General features: G+C 40.9%; 1 protein-coding gene across 2 annotated transcripts in view; it reads left to right on the top strand.

Annotated features, from left to right (window-relative positions):
* The window catches only part of AOPEP (aminopeptidase O (putative)), a 615,981-nt gene that overhangs the window by 367,978 nt on the left and 230,604 nt on the right, over positions 1-17,399 (top strand). The gene's annotated exons all lie outside the window — the stretch shown is intronic.

Raw genomic sequence — 17,399 nt, 5'->3', positions numbered from 1 at the left:
ATGTGGCCTTTGCATGATTGCTTTCATTGTCTACTGGGCAAAGGTGTGTCAGATTTGTCCATCACCTGCCAAGAATACATAAGACTGTAGAGGAAAAGACAAGCTGTGAACTTTCCAATGGAGCTCTTTAATGTGTTAATCTACATATGTTCTTTACCGTGTATATCCTGTAAAAATTGTTACATCTTCACCTCTCAAATGCAATTTCCATAAATTTTTTGCACAGATTTCAGATAAGGCGATGGCTGTTACATTAAATAACTTTGCTAAACAGGGCTTGAACACAGGTAGAGAACTGTGGATGAAACTTGCATGTTATTCTAGTTGGTTTCCACCACATCTGTTTGGGCACATCTGTTTGGGCCCATGACCCAAAGTGTACCGTGTGTTAAACAGCCTTTACAGTGTGACACTTCATTCATGTCACTGCACAGCAGCATGGCCCATTGTGCGGTGACATGCAGGGCCATCCAGATTGGGCGTCCCTTCTCCAGGGAGAATACGTTTAATGTTTGTAAATGTTCCTCATAACTGCGATCCTTGAGCCCTGTTTTTTGTTTTGTTGCTCCTCTCTGAACTCTCTCCAGTTCAAGCACATACCTTCTGAGAACTGGAGACCAGAACTGCACGGCATACTCAAGGCAGAATTATAGTTTTATAACTCTCCAGTATATGCCCTTTTGAATGAATGCTAATATTCCACTGGCCTTGCTTGCTGCAGCTTGGCATTACATGCTGAGCCTGTGATCTACTAGGACTCCCAGACCTTTTTCCATCCTCGATTCCCCCAGAGGTTCTCCCCCTAGCGTGTAACTTGCATTCATATTCATTAAGCTCCCAAGTGGATTTTTACATTACCCTACATTGAACTTCATTTGCCATGTGTTTGCCCATCCCTCTATTTTATCAAGGTGTTCCTGTAGAGTTGCTATATCCTGCTGTGAAGCTATTTTCCTGCTTAGCTTTGTATCATCAGCAAACACTGAGATTAAACTTTTTTATACTAACCTCTATATCTTTATCATTTATGAACAAGTTAAACAGGATTGGTACCAGGACATAGCCATGGGGTACCCCACTTATAACTGCAGACAATTCAGAAGATACACTATTTATCATCACCCTTTGGACACGCCCCTGTAACCAGTTTTCTATCCAGGTACATACACTATCGTCAACGCCAACAGAATTTGTGGATTAAGTGCTTATGGGACACAGTGTCAAATGCCGTGGCGAAGTCTAGATACACTACATCCACCGGCCATCCTTTATCCAGATTACAGCTCACTTCCTCATAGAATGTTAATAGGTTTGTCTGCCAAAAACAATCTTTCATAAATCCATGCTAGCTACTACTAATGATACTATTCTTATCTGCAGATTCCTGGATATGGTCCCTTCTCATCCCCTCCAATAGTTTACAAACTATTGATGTTAGGCTGACTGGCCTATAGTTTCCAGGTATAGATCTCGACCCATTCTTCAATATTGGTACTACGTTAGCTTTACACCAATCTGCTGGTACCATTTCAGTCAGTAACCTTTCCTTAAAGATTAGGAATAACAGTCCAGCGATGATCTGGCTATGTTCTGTGAGGACTTTCAGGTGCCAGTCATCTGGTCCTGGTGATTTGTTCACATTACGTTTTTCCAGCCTTTTTAGAACACTGGCTTCTGTTAGCCACAAGGCTGTGTTGCTAACAATAACATCTTGTTTATTATGCCCCTCCTTTTTTATAGTAAAAGCTGAGAGGAAGAATGTATTTAATGCAGTTGTCTTTTTCTTGTCTCTTGTAACCAACTTCCCTTGATCATCCTTTATGGGGCCAATATGCTCTGACTTTTCTTTTTTACTATAATTATATTTAAAAAAATGTTTGGGGTTCTTTTTACTCTCTCTGATATTCATCTTGCATTGTCTATTTTTGCTGTCCTTATTGCGCTCTTACATTTCTTATTGCATTCTTTGTAGTGCTGGAATGTTGATGGTGCACCCTCAGCCTTATAGTTCTTAAAGTAAAGTTTTTCTTTTGAATGTGTCTTTTTACACTTGGATTTAGCCACCCAGGTTTAGCCTTATTTCTTTTATATGTGTTGCCCATTGGAATACACTGGCTAGTGCCATTACCTAAAATGTTCATAAAGCACTTCCACTGTATTTGGTTTCTAGATTATCTTCCCATTTAATGTCATGAAGTATGGAAGGGCAGTTTGATAAATTTTGCTCTTTTGTACTTTAATGTATTTGTCCTACCCTCGTGTCTGCTTTTCCTGTGCCTTTCCGTGAATGTAATTGCTCTGTGATCACTGTTTCCTAAGTCATCCCTTCCACATTCGCTATCAGCACTGGATTGTTTGTGATTAGTAGATCTATCCTTGTTCCTAGTTGGGGCATCCACCACAACTGGCACATAAAATAAATTGTCCCTCAAGACATTTAAGAAGTGCTGAGTCTTAGAAGAGTGAGCAGTTCCATCTGCCCTGTCGATATTTGGATAATTAAAGTCCCCTATGATTATTAAATTGTTCTGCCCCACTACCATTTCTAACTGTGAAGGAGATCAGTCTCCTCTTCATCCTTCAGGGTAGGGGCCTGTAGCATAACCCCACTATTAATTTCCCATTTTGTTCTTCCCTTTGAAGTTCCACCCCTTCCATTGTCCCGTTAGTAATGTCACATCCTTCATATTCACCATCAAATCACTCTTGACGTACACGCACACTTCTCCCCCTCTTCTACCTACCATGTCCCTTTGATACAGGGAGTAGCCCTGGACAGTCGAAAAGCCAGTCATGTATATTTTCAAACTAGGTCTCTGTTACTCCCAAAGTCAAAATCCACCTCATACATCAGTAGTTCCAGTTCCTTCATTTGGTTCACCAGACCCCTTTAGTGAACATGCCTTTTAGTTTTGTATGGCCACATATTGTTTTATCCCTGCTTGTTCCAAGGCTGCGGTAGGATTCTGCCAGCCCACGCATGTTGGTTTTACGTACCCCAGTTACATTGACCACAGTCACACTTTCTGCCATTTGTTCACTAGTTTAAAAATTCTTCTAACTTTTTGGCCATCCTTTCCCCCAGCAAGACTCCACCCTCCCCATTTAGGTGCAGTCTGTCCCTACTATAGAGCCGGTAACTGACTGAAAAGTAAGCCCAGTTCTCCAGGAACCTAAAACCCTCCTCCCTGCACCAGTTCCTCAGGCACTTGTTAGGTTCCCTAATCTCCTGCTGCCTCTCTGGTGTGGCTTGAGGTACAGGCAGTCTTTCTGAGAATACCACCCTGGAGGTCCTTTTTTCAATATAGCTCCCTAAGTCCCTGAAATAATTTTTTAATCTATCTATAACTTTGTCATTGGTACCAAGGTTCACCATGACAGTTGGGTACTCTCCAGCCCCCCCAACAATCTGTCCATCCGATGCATGATGTCCCGAACCTGAGCACCTGGTAAAAAACATACTGTTTGGAGACCACAGTCTTTTTGTAACAGATTGCCCTATCTGTCGTTCTAATTATTGAGTTCCCTTCCACCAGTATGTGCTTATCCCCTACCACCAGTATCTGCCGCCAGTACCGTTGCCCCCATACTCACAAAAGCAGTAATTGCTCTGGCAGCTAAAGGAGGAAGTCTGATCCAGCAACGCTACCCGTGAGCTGATATCCCCAACATTATGCCATTTGGAATATTTATTGGGATCCAACAACTCAGGACTAGCCTCTCTAAGGCTCTTCCTACCTCTGGACCCTGCACCTCCATATCCCTACCCCTCCCCTGTACTGGTCCCAGCCTGCATCTGCTGTGTAATGTCCAAACTCCTTTCCAGGTTGTTGAGCCTTCGCAGTGTTGCCCTTGATTCTCCAGATCCAGGATCTGGGCTTCCAAAAAAATAACTAGCTCACATCTTGCACAGCAGTATTCACCCTTGAATGGCTTTTCAAGGAACATATATTCAGTCCTATCTGGATAAACATAAAATTTAAAAAATCAAGAAAAGTGTGGTGTCCGATCCCTGGTTATAGAACAAAAGCAGATACCCCCTAATTGGGACTTTAAAAGGCCACCAACACTATTGTTTGTGTAGAAAAGATTTTTATTACAATAGTCACAGATCAAACAAGTGATCAAATGTATAAAACAACGTATACCGTCTAAAAAATGTATACATACAACATAACAAAAAGCAAAAATCAAAATAACATTAAGTATAAAATGACATAGGTACTCTCCGGTGGATGATGTACCCCAATACCATATGGGTATTGGGGTACATCACCCACCGGAGAGTAGATACAGTGGGGACGGAAAGTATTCAGACCCCTTTAAATTTTTCACTCTTTGTTATATTGCAGCCATTTGCTAAAATCATTTAAGTTCTTTTTTTTTTTTCCCTCATTAATGTTCACACAGCACCCCATATTGACAGAAAAACACAGAATTGTTGACATTTTGCAGATTTATTAAAAAAGAAAAACTGAAATATCACATGGCCCTAAGTATTCACACCCTTTGCTGTGACACTCATATATTTAACTCAGGTGCTGTCCATTTCTTCTGATCATCCTTGAGATGGTTCTACACCTTCATTTGAGTCCAGCTGTGCTTGATTATACTGATTGGACTTGATTAGGAAAGCCACACACCTGTCTATATAAGACCTTACAGCTCACAGTGCATGTCAGAGCAAATGAGAATCATGAGGTCAAAGGAACTGCCTGAAGAGCTCAGAGACAGAATTGTGGCAAGGCACAGATCTGGCCAAGGTTAAAAAAAAATTTCTGCTACATTTAAGGTTCCTACTTAAGAGCACAGTGGCCTCCATAATCCATAATCCTTACATGGAAGACGTTTGGGACGACCAGAACCCTTCCTAGAGCTGGCCGTCCAGCCAAACTGAGCTATTGGGGGAGAAGAGCCTTGGTGTGAGAGGTAAAGAAGAACCCAAATATCACTGTGGCTGAGCTCCAGAGATGCAGTCGGGAGATGGGAGAAAGTTGTAGAAAGTCAATCATCACTGCAGCCCTCCACCAGTCGGGGCTTTATGGCAGAGTTGACTGACGGAAGCCTCTTCTCAGTGCAAGACATATGAAAGCCCGCATGGAGTTTGCTAAAAAAAACACCTGAAGGACTCCAAGATGGTGAGAAATAAGATTCTCTGATCTGATGAGACCAAGGTAGAACTTTTTGGCCTTAATCCCAAGCGGTATGTGTGGAGAAAACCAGGCACTGCTAATCACCTGTCCAATACAGTCCCAACAGTGAAGCATGGTAGTGGCAGCATCATGCTGTGGGGGTGTTTTTCAGCTGCAGGGACAGGACGACTGGTTGCAATCGAGAGAAACATGAATGTGGCCAAGTACAGGGATATTCTGGATGAAAACCTTCTCCAGAGTGCTCAGGACCTTAGACTGGGCCTAAGGTTTACCTTCCAACAAGACAATGACCCTAAGCACACAGCTAAAATAACGAAGGCGTGGCTTCACAACAACTCTGTGGCTGTTCTTGAATGGCCCAGCCAGAGCCCTGACTTAAACCCCATTGAGCATCTCTGGAGAGACCTAAAAATGGCTGTCCACCAACGTTTACCATCCAACCTGACAGAACTGGAGAGGATCTGCAAGTAGGAATGGCAGAGGATCCCCAAATCCAGGTGTGAAAAACTTGTTGCATCTTTCCCAAAAAGACTCATGGCTGTATTAGATCAAAAGGGTGCTTCTACTAAATACTGAGCAAAGGGTCTGAATACTTAGGACCATGTGATATTTCAGTTTTTCTTTTTTAATAAATCTGCAAAAATGTCAACAATTCTGTGTTTTTCTGTCAATATGGGGTGCTGTGTGTACATTAATGAGGAAAAAAAATAGCTTAAATGATTTTAGCAAATGGCTGCAATATAGCAAAGAGTGAAAAATTTAAGGGGGTCTGAATACTTTCCGCCCTCAATGTATGTCATTTTATACTTAATGTTATTTTGATTTTTGCTTTTTGTTATGTTGTATGTGTACATTTTTTAGACGGTATACGTCGTTTTATACATTTGATCACTTGTTTGATCTGTGACTATTGTAATAAAAATCTTTTCTACACAAACAATAGTGTTGGTGGCCTTTTAAAGTCCCAATTAGGGGGTATCTGCTTTTGTTGTAAAAAAAAAAAATCAAGATGTGGGTATTTGTATAAAGTTACTATGTTACTAAAATAAACTTTACAATAAAGAGCTCCTTGCAAATAAGGCATGGAATACTCAACTCTCTAGCTGCTCATACCCCAGAACTCTTCAAGAGAAACTGGCAGCTGAAGATTCTGCAGAATCCAACACTTTCAAGAGTGTCAAATTCCTGGTCTCCTACTGTGCTTGATGTTTCGATCCATCGGCTTCTATGTCAATATTGCCTCCTGTAGTGATGGAACGGGTAGCAGTATAAATCACAGTGTCCAGTTGGGAACCACGAAATCCACACCATTGGAAGCATTAGGTTCTGTCGGATCTCCAGCCAATGGTTTCTCCTAACAACTGCATAGGGTAGTGGCACAATCAGCAGGAGAGGTGCCTATTCAATGTCATCTTTGCAGGGAGCCCTTTACTATACAGTATTATTTTGGTGACAGTCTTTTTAAAATTGCTTTCCTTTTGTAGGAGAGATGTCAGATGATTGATTGCTGTATATTTCTTCAATTGAAGTAATATTATAATTTAAGTTACATAGTTTTCATGATCTATTCTGTTGAACAAACTTTAAATATCTAGATTTCATGAGAATGCAGGAAAATGTCTTTCAGGATCAGGGTACTAGGGAGCAGTATAAATTGCTAAGGACAATTTAGAATTTAGGGATTATAAGTGGAGTACTATTAGGAACCAATTACAATGTACTGAAATATATTGCTGAGGTTTTGCAAAATGGCACTGACTTTGGGAAAAAGTCCAAGTGATTAACAAAGAGTTACAGGAACTTGACAGCAGTAGAAGTGTAACTTCTGATGGCAAATAATGAGTGTAAATTAAAAGGCGTGTTTTTTCTGAATTGTGCTGACCTTATAGAAGAAACTTTCATTGCGGAAGAACAACCAAGAAAATGTACAGTGATAGTGGGGAACTATACACTTTTTACCACAACTAATAAATATCAATATAAGAGATCTAAAATGTATGCTACTCTTATTGATCCTAAAAAAAACAAAGAAATTTCCAAGCTCAACTTACCGACCAGCCCCAGAGATCTAAAATGTATGCTACTCTTATTGATCCTAAAAAAAACAAAGAAATTTCCAAGCTCAACTTACCGACCAGCCTACGACCAACCGAATTGACCTGTCCAACAGTATGCGTTAAAAACAGGGGTTTAGTTGCACACATTTGCAAATACATACGTAAGCCACAGAGCCCCAACAAGGCACCCCATTTTCTGTGGACTTAAACTTTAATTTCTGTGGGTCTCCGACAATGGAAGCACATGCATTTAAATGGACAGGTGTAGGGCAGATAAACCTGGAGGGAGCCCACCCCTCCTTAAAGGAACAGGGGCACACGGAACACCCAGTCCATAGCACTGTGGCAGAAAGGGTGTCAGTGCATTGCCTGGCCAATATAATTCATAGTACAAACAAGTGGTTACTGCCCCCACCTATAACTGGTCACTGCAGCAAGGAGCATTGGAAGGGTAACGCATACAGGAAAAACAAAGACATTTCCAAGCTCAACTTACCGACCAGCCTGCGACCAAATTAATTGACCTGTCCAACAGTATGTGGTAAAAACAGGGGTTACACTTGTTTGCACTACTCTTATTGATCCTAGAATTGGTTGATTTAAATTTAGGAAAGGTACCACTCATGGTCATTAAGTATTTGAGAAGTAATACTTCCCTTTGTGATCTATTGACTACTAAGACATTGTACATTCACATCGGTCCCTACCCTCAAGGAGCTTACAATCTAAGGTCCCTAACTCACATTCATATACAGTCCCTGACAAAAGTCTTGTCACTTCTCTATTTTGTAGAAACTCTTGCTATTAACCTGACTTTTAATTAATCAATTGGTGTTAGAAATAGCTCATATGAAAGCTAAAGCCCTCCCAAATGATGTTTAATGCACTGAAATAAATTAGTTTCACTGAAAAAAGATTTAAAATTTAATCAAGACAGACAGGTCAAATTTTGGCAAGACAAAAGTTTTGTCGCCTATGCAAAAATTGAACAACTTTACTGAAAATCCAAAAATATGTCAGCAAATTAAGTAGTGGTGCTGTGAGATCCAAATGTAATATCTTGTATGACTTCCATGAGCTTGAAGGACAGCATCCATGCAGTTTGGCAAGGATTCATACAATTTATTGATGAAGTCATCAGGAATAGCAAAGAAAACAGTCTTGCATGCCTCTCAGAGTTCATCAATATTCTTTGGTTTCGTCTTCCATGCTTCATCTTTCATCCTACACCACATATGCTCAATGATGTTCATGTCTGGTGACTGGGCTGGCCAATCGTGGAGCATCTTGATCTTCTTTGCCTTAAGAAACTTTGATGTGGAGATGGAAGTATGCGATGGAGCACCATCCTGCTGCAAAATTTGGCCTTTTTTATGGTTGGGAATATAAGAGGTAGCTAAGATTTCTTGGTAGTTTAGACTATTGATGTTGCCTTCTACCCTGCAGATCCCTCGCACACCCCCATACTGGATGTAACCCCAGACCATGATTTTGCCTCCACCAAACCTCACTGTTTTCTGGGTAAATCTCGGCTCCATGCGGGTTCCAGTAGGTCTCCTGCAATATTTTCGGTGACTGTGGTGTAATTCAACAGAAGACTCATCTGAAAAATCCACCTTCTGCCACTTTTCCAGAGTCCATCCTTTTAGCAGGCTGTGGCCCTTGGCAAATGCCACACGGTTTTTCAGTTGTCTTTTGTTTAGTGCTGGCTTATGGGCACTGATTCGACCATGGAGGCCATTTCGAGACAGAATCCGACAAACTGTTCTGGTTGACACAGGGACTTCAGGTGACCAGGTCTCGTGGAGCTCTGCTGCAGTGGAAAATGGGCTGGCCTTGGATTTTCCAGCCAACAAACGGTCCTCTCGAGCAGTTTCTTGCGGGGTCGGCCTGACCTGGCCTTGTCCAAATTGTCTCCAGTCTCTTCAAATCTTTTTTTTATCCTCTGAAGTTGACGCTGAGACACATTGAAGGTGTCTGCCACATCAGCAGTGGATCTGGTCTTCAGCCTCTTGATAATCAACACTTTAGTCTCCGGGTGAATCTTAGGCATGTTTGCAGAGGTCTAGTTGCAGTTGAAAAGGTCTAGTGTACTGGTGTTCTTTTTATACACACCTGAGACCTAACTGATCCATTATTAGTCACAGGTGAAGCTCATATAACAAGGCGACAACACTTATGTCTTGGCAAAAATTGACTTAATGGGCTTTACCAAGCTGTGAATATTAGAATACTTTTTTTGTCAGTTTCGTTTTGCACTGAAACATTATTACAAAAGCTGTTGGGATTAAAATGACCCATTTCTTGTAACAAAATCTTGATTAAAAATATATTTTAGCAGCACTTCAGGTCAATTTGTACACAAGCGACAAGACTTTTGTCAGGGACTGTACTAGGGCCAATTTAGACAGAAGCCAATTAACCTACCAGCATGTCTTTGGAGTGTAGGAGGAAACTCACGCAGGCACAGGGAGAACATGCAAACTCCAGGCAGGTGGTGTGGTTGGGATTCAAACCAGTGAGCCTTTTTACTGCTAGGTGAGAGTGCTACCCACTACACCAGTGTGCCGCCCACTATAGCTTACTACTCTAACCTGTAAGTATTCGCTCAGATACCAGCTCAGATAGTGAGTTAAGCAGTGGTTCATTTAGAACTACATAATCAAGATTTATGTATAAAAAAATAGCTATGTTGCATAGGATAACTGCATCAAATGCTTTACAGATTAAAAGGATGTGGAAAACACTAAGGGGTGTATTCATAAATATTTTTAAATAGCAATTTGCCAAATGAAAGTGCATGTACATTCGTTCTATATGAATTGACTGAAAAGGTTATTATTAGGCTATTTTCTATGCTTGGTGAATGCTTTTTAAATATGTAAAATGGGAAATGCCGCATTTGGCCACTTGATGTACTAAGTAACATAGAAAAGCAATATGATACTTAGTGCCATCTAGTGGCAAATCGTGTATTTTCCATTTTAAATCAATGAAAAATAATTGTCTAGTACAGGAAATTACCTAATAAAGTTTTTTTTTTTTTTTTGCCCCATTTGCACAGAAAAAAACTATATGCACTTTCACTGAGTGACTAGCCATTCATTTTGTTTTATAGATATACCCCCAAGTGGAAACTGCTCACCTTCAACAAAACATATACTGAAAAGTAAATTTTAATTCTTTACAAGAGCAGTTATATTTTGTTTTTCTTTCTCATCTGTTAAGCTAAAATACTTCTATGCTGTCCATCACACTCTCTCTTTAATTTTTTGTTATCAACAGAGGAGAGCTTTAACCCTTTCGGTGCCAGGTCCAGCTCTCCACTTTTAGGCCTGGTTTACACTCATGTGATTTCAGATGCAGCGCGTTTTTTGAAAAGGTACTAGTACTACTTTAGTGCCAGTGCAGCATGATTTTGGCATTGCCTTTTTGGCAATTGCCCACACTATGGCTAACTGGGCTGAAAAACGTTTTTTGAAAGGTTTCAGCTCTTGCCCTCAGTCTTACAATTCTGTGCAGATACCACAGAGAATGTGATTTGTCAGATGTCCAAAATGTTTTTGCATATGCACAGAATCTTATAGCTTAAAGTTTGGGTGACTGATCCAGTGTGGGAAAGGTGCCTTTTGGGAGGAAGTTTAGACACATCCAAGATCAAAATCCCTATTGAATGGGGATTCCCTAATTTACAGATTTGATCCGATTACCGTTTCCCCTCAGGCGTCATTGTCTACTGCGGGTTCTTCTGGTCCTGGCACACTTTTGCCCTATAACCAGTAGCAGCTGGTGTTTTTTTCTTTTGGGGGAGCGGTAACCCCCCCTCCACAGGAGGACAGCCAGGACATCAAAGCCCTGCACTTACACCATCTAGGAAGCTGGCGGGCAGCATGTCCAGCAGCTTTCCTCCTCCTCCTGTGGTGTGGATCACGGCGCCTTCCGCCGTGCACCCCCCCTCCTCTTCCTCCTAGGCATCCAATAGGATCGTCTGACCTTTCAGCCAATCGGGAAACAGGTTGAAACACTTCCTGATTGGCAGAGAGGCGATTCAGTGTTAGAAAAGTGATCATTTGCTTTTCTAACACACCTGGGTGGGCTCCGAACGCAATGCACTGCGCTCCGAGTCCACCCTATTTTGAAGCCTATTAGAACCTATGGCTCTAATCAAGTGCTTGAAAAAAACCACCGCCGCCGCTGTAATTCATGCATCCTGAAAGGGGCCAGACGCATGAATAGGGGGTGGCCGCAGCAGCCGTGGATAGAATCATGCTATGCATGAATCTATCCATTATCCATATAGGGGGTGGTCTGGATAGACTGGATAGAGGGGGCGCCCTTAATGGACAGGCCGCCCCTGCCTATAAGCCCACCTGAGCTACTAAAAAGTCTTCCTCACAAAAGTTCAGCCCACTTTCTGGTGGCAAAGGGGTAGTCTACTGGCACTCCAATTTAGAAAAGAGACTTCTGGAACTTTCTTTCATTCTACCTTAATTGTTGTCCTCTCCCCTGTTCTTAAATGTTTCTACTCACTGCTTAGGAAAGTGACCTGACCCACTCTGACCTAATCAGTACAATGTTCGTCTGTTTTCCTTCTCGGAAGGACTTCAAAGACTTACCAACTCTTACATAGGAGCCTCTGTTCAGGCTGTACATAACACCAAGCACATAATACACTGGTAAAAACAATCTCAGTAGTCGGGTTCCCAGGAAGCCTTCTCTGGCCCAGCCATTTGTCAACAAAATAGTTAGGCTTTTACCAAAAGTTCTGTAGACCTGTGGTTAGACCTATTATGTGGGGGAATCTCTCCTTGTCTAGCAAAGGCAGCATGACATGTTATAATCTCCTCCTGTCCAAACATCCCTGTAAGCTTTTCCTTACCAACAACTAACACAATTGGAATTTTCCTGCTCACCATGTTTTTTGTGGTGCTAGATTATTGCGTTTTTTTCCTCAGGCCTCAAAGCAACCATTGGATTCTTTGGAGACTTGTGGCCATGGGCCTCCTGAACCTGATTTCTTGCATCCGGTGCCTGACAGCTGCTGTTCTCCATATTTTTTTTAAGGCTGTGCCTACAGCCTTCTGGGATTTTTTCCCTGACAATTTATTGTCCAGGTACAAAGCAAAACAAAAAAAGATACATGTGTGGCCTTCTTATCAGTGCTATTAAGTTGCCACCCATGAAACAGATTGTCTGTTTACCTAGCTTTGGGGAAATAAATTAAATAACATTATAGCGCTCCCCTTACCTTTTTTCTTATTCCCTAATGTATGTGCTTTTTCAAACCAATCACTAATTTATGAATAAATAAATATATCTAAAAATATATTGTCATATGTGATAAATTGCATATAAATTGCTGACACAAACAATGGTAAATAAATAGTCGAAAACTGTGATCCAAATCACACAGTATGTAGTAAAATTTGTGTAAAGATCAAAGACAAAACATCCTATCCAAATTATTGACAAATAATTGGACTTCTTAGGTTATAGGAGGTTATAAACAACCTGCTGAGAATAGTTTCAATTCCCAGTGAAGAAGCCACTGTAACTGAGGATAATTTCACAGTCACTCCTCTCTGGCCGGCACTTCAACTTCCCTCCTCACTGCCTCCAGATAAAACTGATTTTTCCCTCACAAGTAGAAAATATTGAAACAGAAACATCTAGTGCTCTCTGCTTCTTATGCTGTTTATTATGCAAGTTAAAAGTGCACTTACTGTACATCTTAAGGGTAAACACAAGGGTATTCATGTAGTAACAAACGTTATCAACAGCGATTCATCAACCTTACTACATGAATGCATTTGTATTTACCCTTGAGATGTAAGTGCAAGTGTAACTTTTTTAATAAACAGTATCCTCTCCCTATTTCCTGAGACCTTGCATTCCTGCAGGACGTTGTTTCCTAGCTAAGCCCTACCTTTCTGATTTAAAGGGTTTCCCTTTTTGTGGGATCCTTAAAAATCAGATCCTGCTTCTTTCTGTTCCCACCATCAGTACTTTTGCCTTGGATTATTCCTTCTTAATCCACTTGTGGATAGGGTAGCCTGGAAGCTGGCTCTCCCTGGTGCTTCTTATTGTCTTTTGGAAACTTCTATTCTTTCCTTGCCAGGTCCTGCTGGATGGCACAACATCATGTTTTTTGTTCCCCTTTGGGGTTAAGGGTCAGGCATGACATCTGTGGCTTTGTGCCGTGTTTCCTTAGAACCTGCCTCCTTTTCTTTCAATTCCTTACAGGAAGGCCCCTTTGGGGTTCCTCCTTCTACTCCCACCCAACTAGGTGGTGATTTGTCCCTTTTTTTTTACAGGATTCTGCCCTTTGGGAAGGAGTCCTTCCTTCTCTGCCTGAGCCCATTCTCCTGTTGAAGTTGGGCTCTGGGACATATAGAGCCTATACTCCTCCTTTAAACAGAACCACCTCCTGAATTTCTTTCTCATGTTTCTCCCAAGTCGTTGGTTGCTAGGCAGCTGTTGAGTCTCTCTTGTTGCTTCAGCAGCGAGGTGCTTCTACTGTTAAAAGTTTGTTTATCTGTTGACCCTCCTTGTTTTTTTCCTGTGGGCCTGTTGCTGTTCAGCTGTAGTGTTGGTCACCACCCAATTATTGCTTGGGGACATCTCCTGATCTAAAAATCAACTCTTGTGTCCTGTATTGTAAGGTAAAGATAAGAGGAATTTTGATGTGAATTTAGTATCTTGGAGTAAAGTACAGGACACAGGTCCCTTCCCTCTTTTCTCTGTTGTTTCTTTGTTGCTTGCTAACCAACCTGTAGCCTCATGAAGAGGACGGGGTTATATGGGGACACCCAGCAAAGCTTTTGCCAGTGTTCAATCACCTGAAGGTATCGGTATATAACCCATGGTATATAAACTAAGAATCAACTCCTGTATCCTGTACTATATTCCAATATTTTGAATTTACAAGTATAGAAAAATTCCACTTTTTGCTTATTCCTCAAGAGAAATAAGCATGCACTTCCTGATATGGGAGGGTTCCTAGGCACTCCTGTGTGTACAGCTTCACACAGCCCTCACCCAGTTCTGAGTTATACACAGCTCTCCTTTACAACAAAGGCACCCTAGTGATCCAGTATTTCTCTGCTACAGTTTAACAACAAAGTTAGGCCCCCAGGCCGTGACTGGACAGTAAAGAGCAGCAACAAACTGATCAGCTGTCAAAAATCAACTTAGTAAACAATTTCATTATATATATATATATATATAGCCGCGTAGCAACAGACTGGTCAGGGTGCCCATGCTGACCTGTGTCTATAGCCAGAAGTGCCTACAATGGGCATGTAAACATAACATAGTGTGATGAAAGAAGAGTTTCTGCCTCTGTATTCCCCCAGAAGAAGACAATTTAATTCTAAGGTCGAAACGCGCCGGGGTTGGGGAGCATAGTATGATTACATGATTTGTTTACATCACACTATGTTTGTTCATATGTACTCGCTGGCTGTATTATCATCTTTTAATACATTAAATGTCCTTGTTGCATTTTGTATCACTTTTTATTATATAAATACCTTTTTGATATAAAGAGACATTTTTCTTTAACCTTGTATCTTGCTGGCAATAAAACCCCATGGGGAAATGTTTCCATTTTCTTGTTACTTTGACACTTACCACCTACCTAAACATTGTTGCTGCTCAAATACACCCCTTCGTGGAAATGGTATTCCCTAATGGCAGTGGCCTCTTTCAGTAGGATAATGTGCCCTGCCACACTGTAAAAAGAATGGTTTGAGGAAAACAGCAATGAGTTTGAGGTGATGACTTGGCCTCCAAATTCTCCAGGTCTCAATCCAGTCGACGATCTGTGGGATCTGCTGGAAAAACAAGTCTGATCCATGTAGCCCCTACCTCCATGGATCTGCTACTGATAGCTTAGGCCAGATACCACAACATACCTTCAGAGGTCTAGTGACGTCCATGCCTCAATAGGTCAAGGCTGTTTTGGTGGCAAAATTAGATGGGTCATCATATTGTTATGGCTGATTGTGTGTATACAGTATGTGTATACTGTATATACAGTATTTATATATATTTAGAGAGAGAGAGAAAATGTTGACTACAGTTGACTACAGAGGGTGGCCTGAGTCCTATAGTTTATCTGTATCCATTGTATTGAAATTCTGTCCATTTGGATGGATACCATGTTTGATACAATCACAAAGGTGTTTAAAAGCAAAGTGTAAGAAGGATTTACTAATACAGTTTTTATTGAAGGTTTTGCACAAGGCCGGTGTGCTCTCTTTTGTCATGGATATGATCAATTTATGGTCCCATTGGATTAGTCAAAGTGAGTAGTATTTTTATTCAACTTAAAAGGGCCCAAGGGCTACATTAGTGTTCACAAGTCAAGTGATAAGCTTATATCAATAAACCATTTTTTAAATAATTTCCTAAATAAAAATATCAGTCAACAGCCATACATATTTTAATAAAACAAAAGACAGACCTACACATAATAGGGATAACCGAATTTTAGGAAACTCCTCAGATGCCTCTCTGTTCACCTGTGTACTACCTCTGTTTCTCCCTCTCACACCAGCCTGTGTATGCAGGATGCTGCTACAGACATGGCTGCACAAAGGTTTATGGGATGTGGTGTTAAGAGCAGAGGCAGTTATAATAAGCCCTCCTTCATTAATGTCAGTGGCAGCATCATAACACTCATCATTGGTGTCAGTAGGAGCTCTAATAAGTCTCAGCATTGGTGTCAGTGACAGTGCAAACTGAGTGAGCACCCTGCTGCCACTCTGCACTATGTCCTGGAACCCCTGGAACGCAGAAACTGTGCTATAGTGTCCAAAATCCCAGAACTGTCCTGAAGGATCTGGGACTACTTACAATTATGAAGCCAGGACCTTGTTGAATGCAAAAGGCATGCAGCCCATGGGACCCTGGGAAAAAAAATACCTTTGCAACAATAAATAATTATTGAAAGAAATAAAAAAAAAAAGCATACTTATAACTTGGTTTCAAAATATAATTTTCCTTTACATTGCTTTACATCATATCTGGTATTCATACAATGTATGCTTAGCTTATACAGTCATACAGTTTCCACATTTTTTATTGTACATTGCCTTAATAATTCTTCTTCTGAAGACCTTGCATTGAAGATTCTCAGTTGCTTTAGTAAATCAGCCTCATTGCTCATTCTCTGATTTTCTTTTGTGACTATGCAGATTTAGACCTCTCAGTTGTGTTTTATTATTATTATGTTTCCATGTTCGTATGCCCATGGTGGATCATTTGACAAAATGTGTTTTTGCTGTAGCACAAGCTTTTTTCTTTTCTTTGTTTCTAGTTGAAGGAACCTTGTTATGTTAATAGTGCACGTCATCCTCTCTCCTTGTACATTGTTTTTTTTTTTTATCATGAAAGGTTCCAGATCGTTTCACTTCAAAGGTCTAAATGTGAGGGGGTGTGTGGGCTGGATTTGTACATCCTGGTGTGAGGATACTCTATATACTCCCACTTCACCTCCAAATATCAATACTTCCTTGTTTTATCCTCCCTTGTCTTTCATTTAATATGTGATATCTCTTTCTATGGGGAGCTGTAGAAATCTTATATTCCTTGTCACCAATTCACGTCCCCTGAACCAGACACCGCCATGGGATGTGGTACTTGTGATGTCAGAGTACTTTTGCATAGCAGATATAATTATGTAGGACAGTTTGCTTTTTTTATTGTGCCTTTGTAATGTACAGTGCTATAAAAAATACTTATAATTAAGCAAGTCTGTGCAGCAAGGACTTTCCCTGTTTTGAAATGTCTGCAACGTTTTGTAATAGCTTTGTGTTTTTAGAGAGGCTCAGTGCTGCTCAACACAAAAGCTGTGTTATACGCAAAAGACAGTGCTTATCCCTACTAAAGCAGAGTTATGTGTGGTATCCCAAGAACAATGAGGGTTTGCTGCCTCACTGATCAGTGTTGGATCAAGTTCACATTCCCCAGCTCCCACTCTCCCACCTACATACGTTTGGGATGGAAACTTTTGCAATGAGAAGGGAGGATGGGTACTTTATACACAGAGATTTCAGTCTTTCCTAATATGGACTTGCCTTTGCCAACTGTAGCATAAACACCAGCCAGTGCTGCTTCATGGGAAGAAAGCATTTCATGACGAGCCATCGTTGATCAGATTGTTTGGATATTTTCATGCATCTAG

The sequence above is a fragment of the Aquarana catesbeiana genome, linkage group LG01, assembly GCF_042186555.1.
Source record: "Aquarana catesbeiana isolate 2022-GZ linkage group LG01, ASM4218655v1, whole genome shotgun sequence".
NCBI lineage: Eukaryota > Metazoa > Chordata > Amphibia > Anura > Ranidae > Aquarana > Aquarana catesbeiana.
This window is presented reverse-complemented; position numbering and strand designations above follow the sequence as displayed.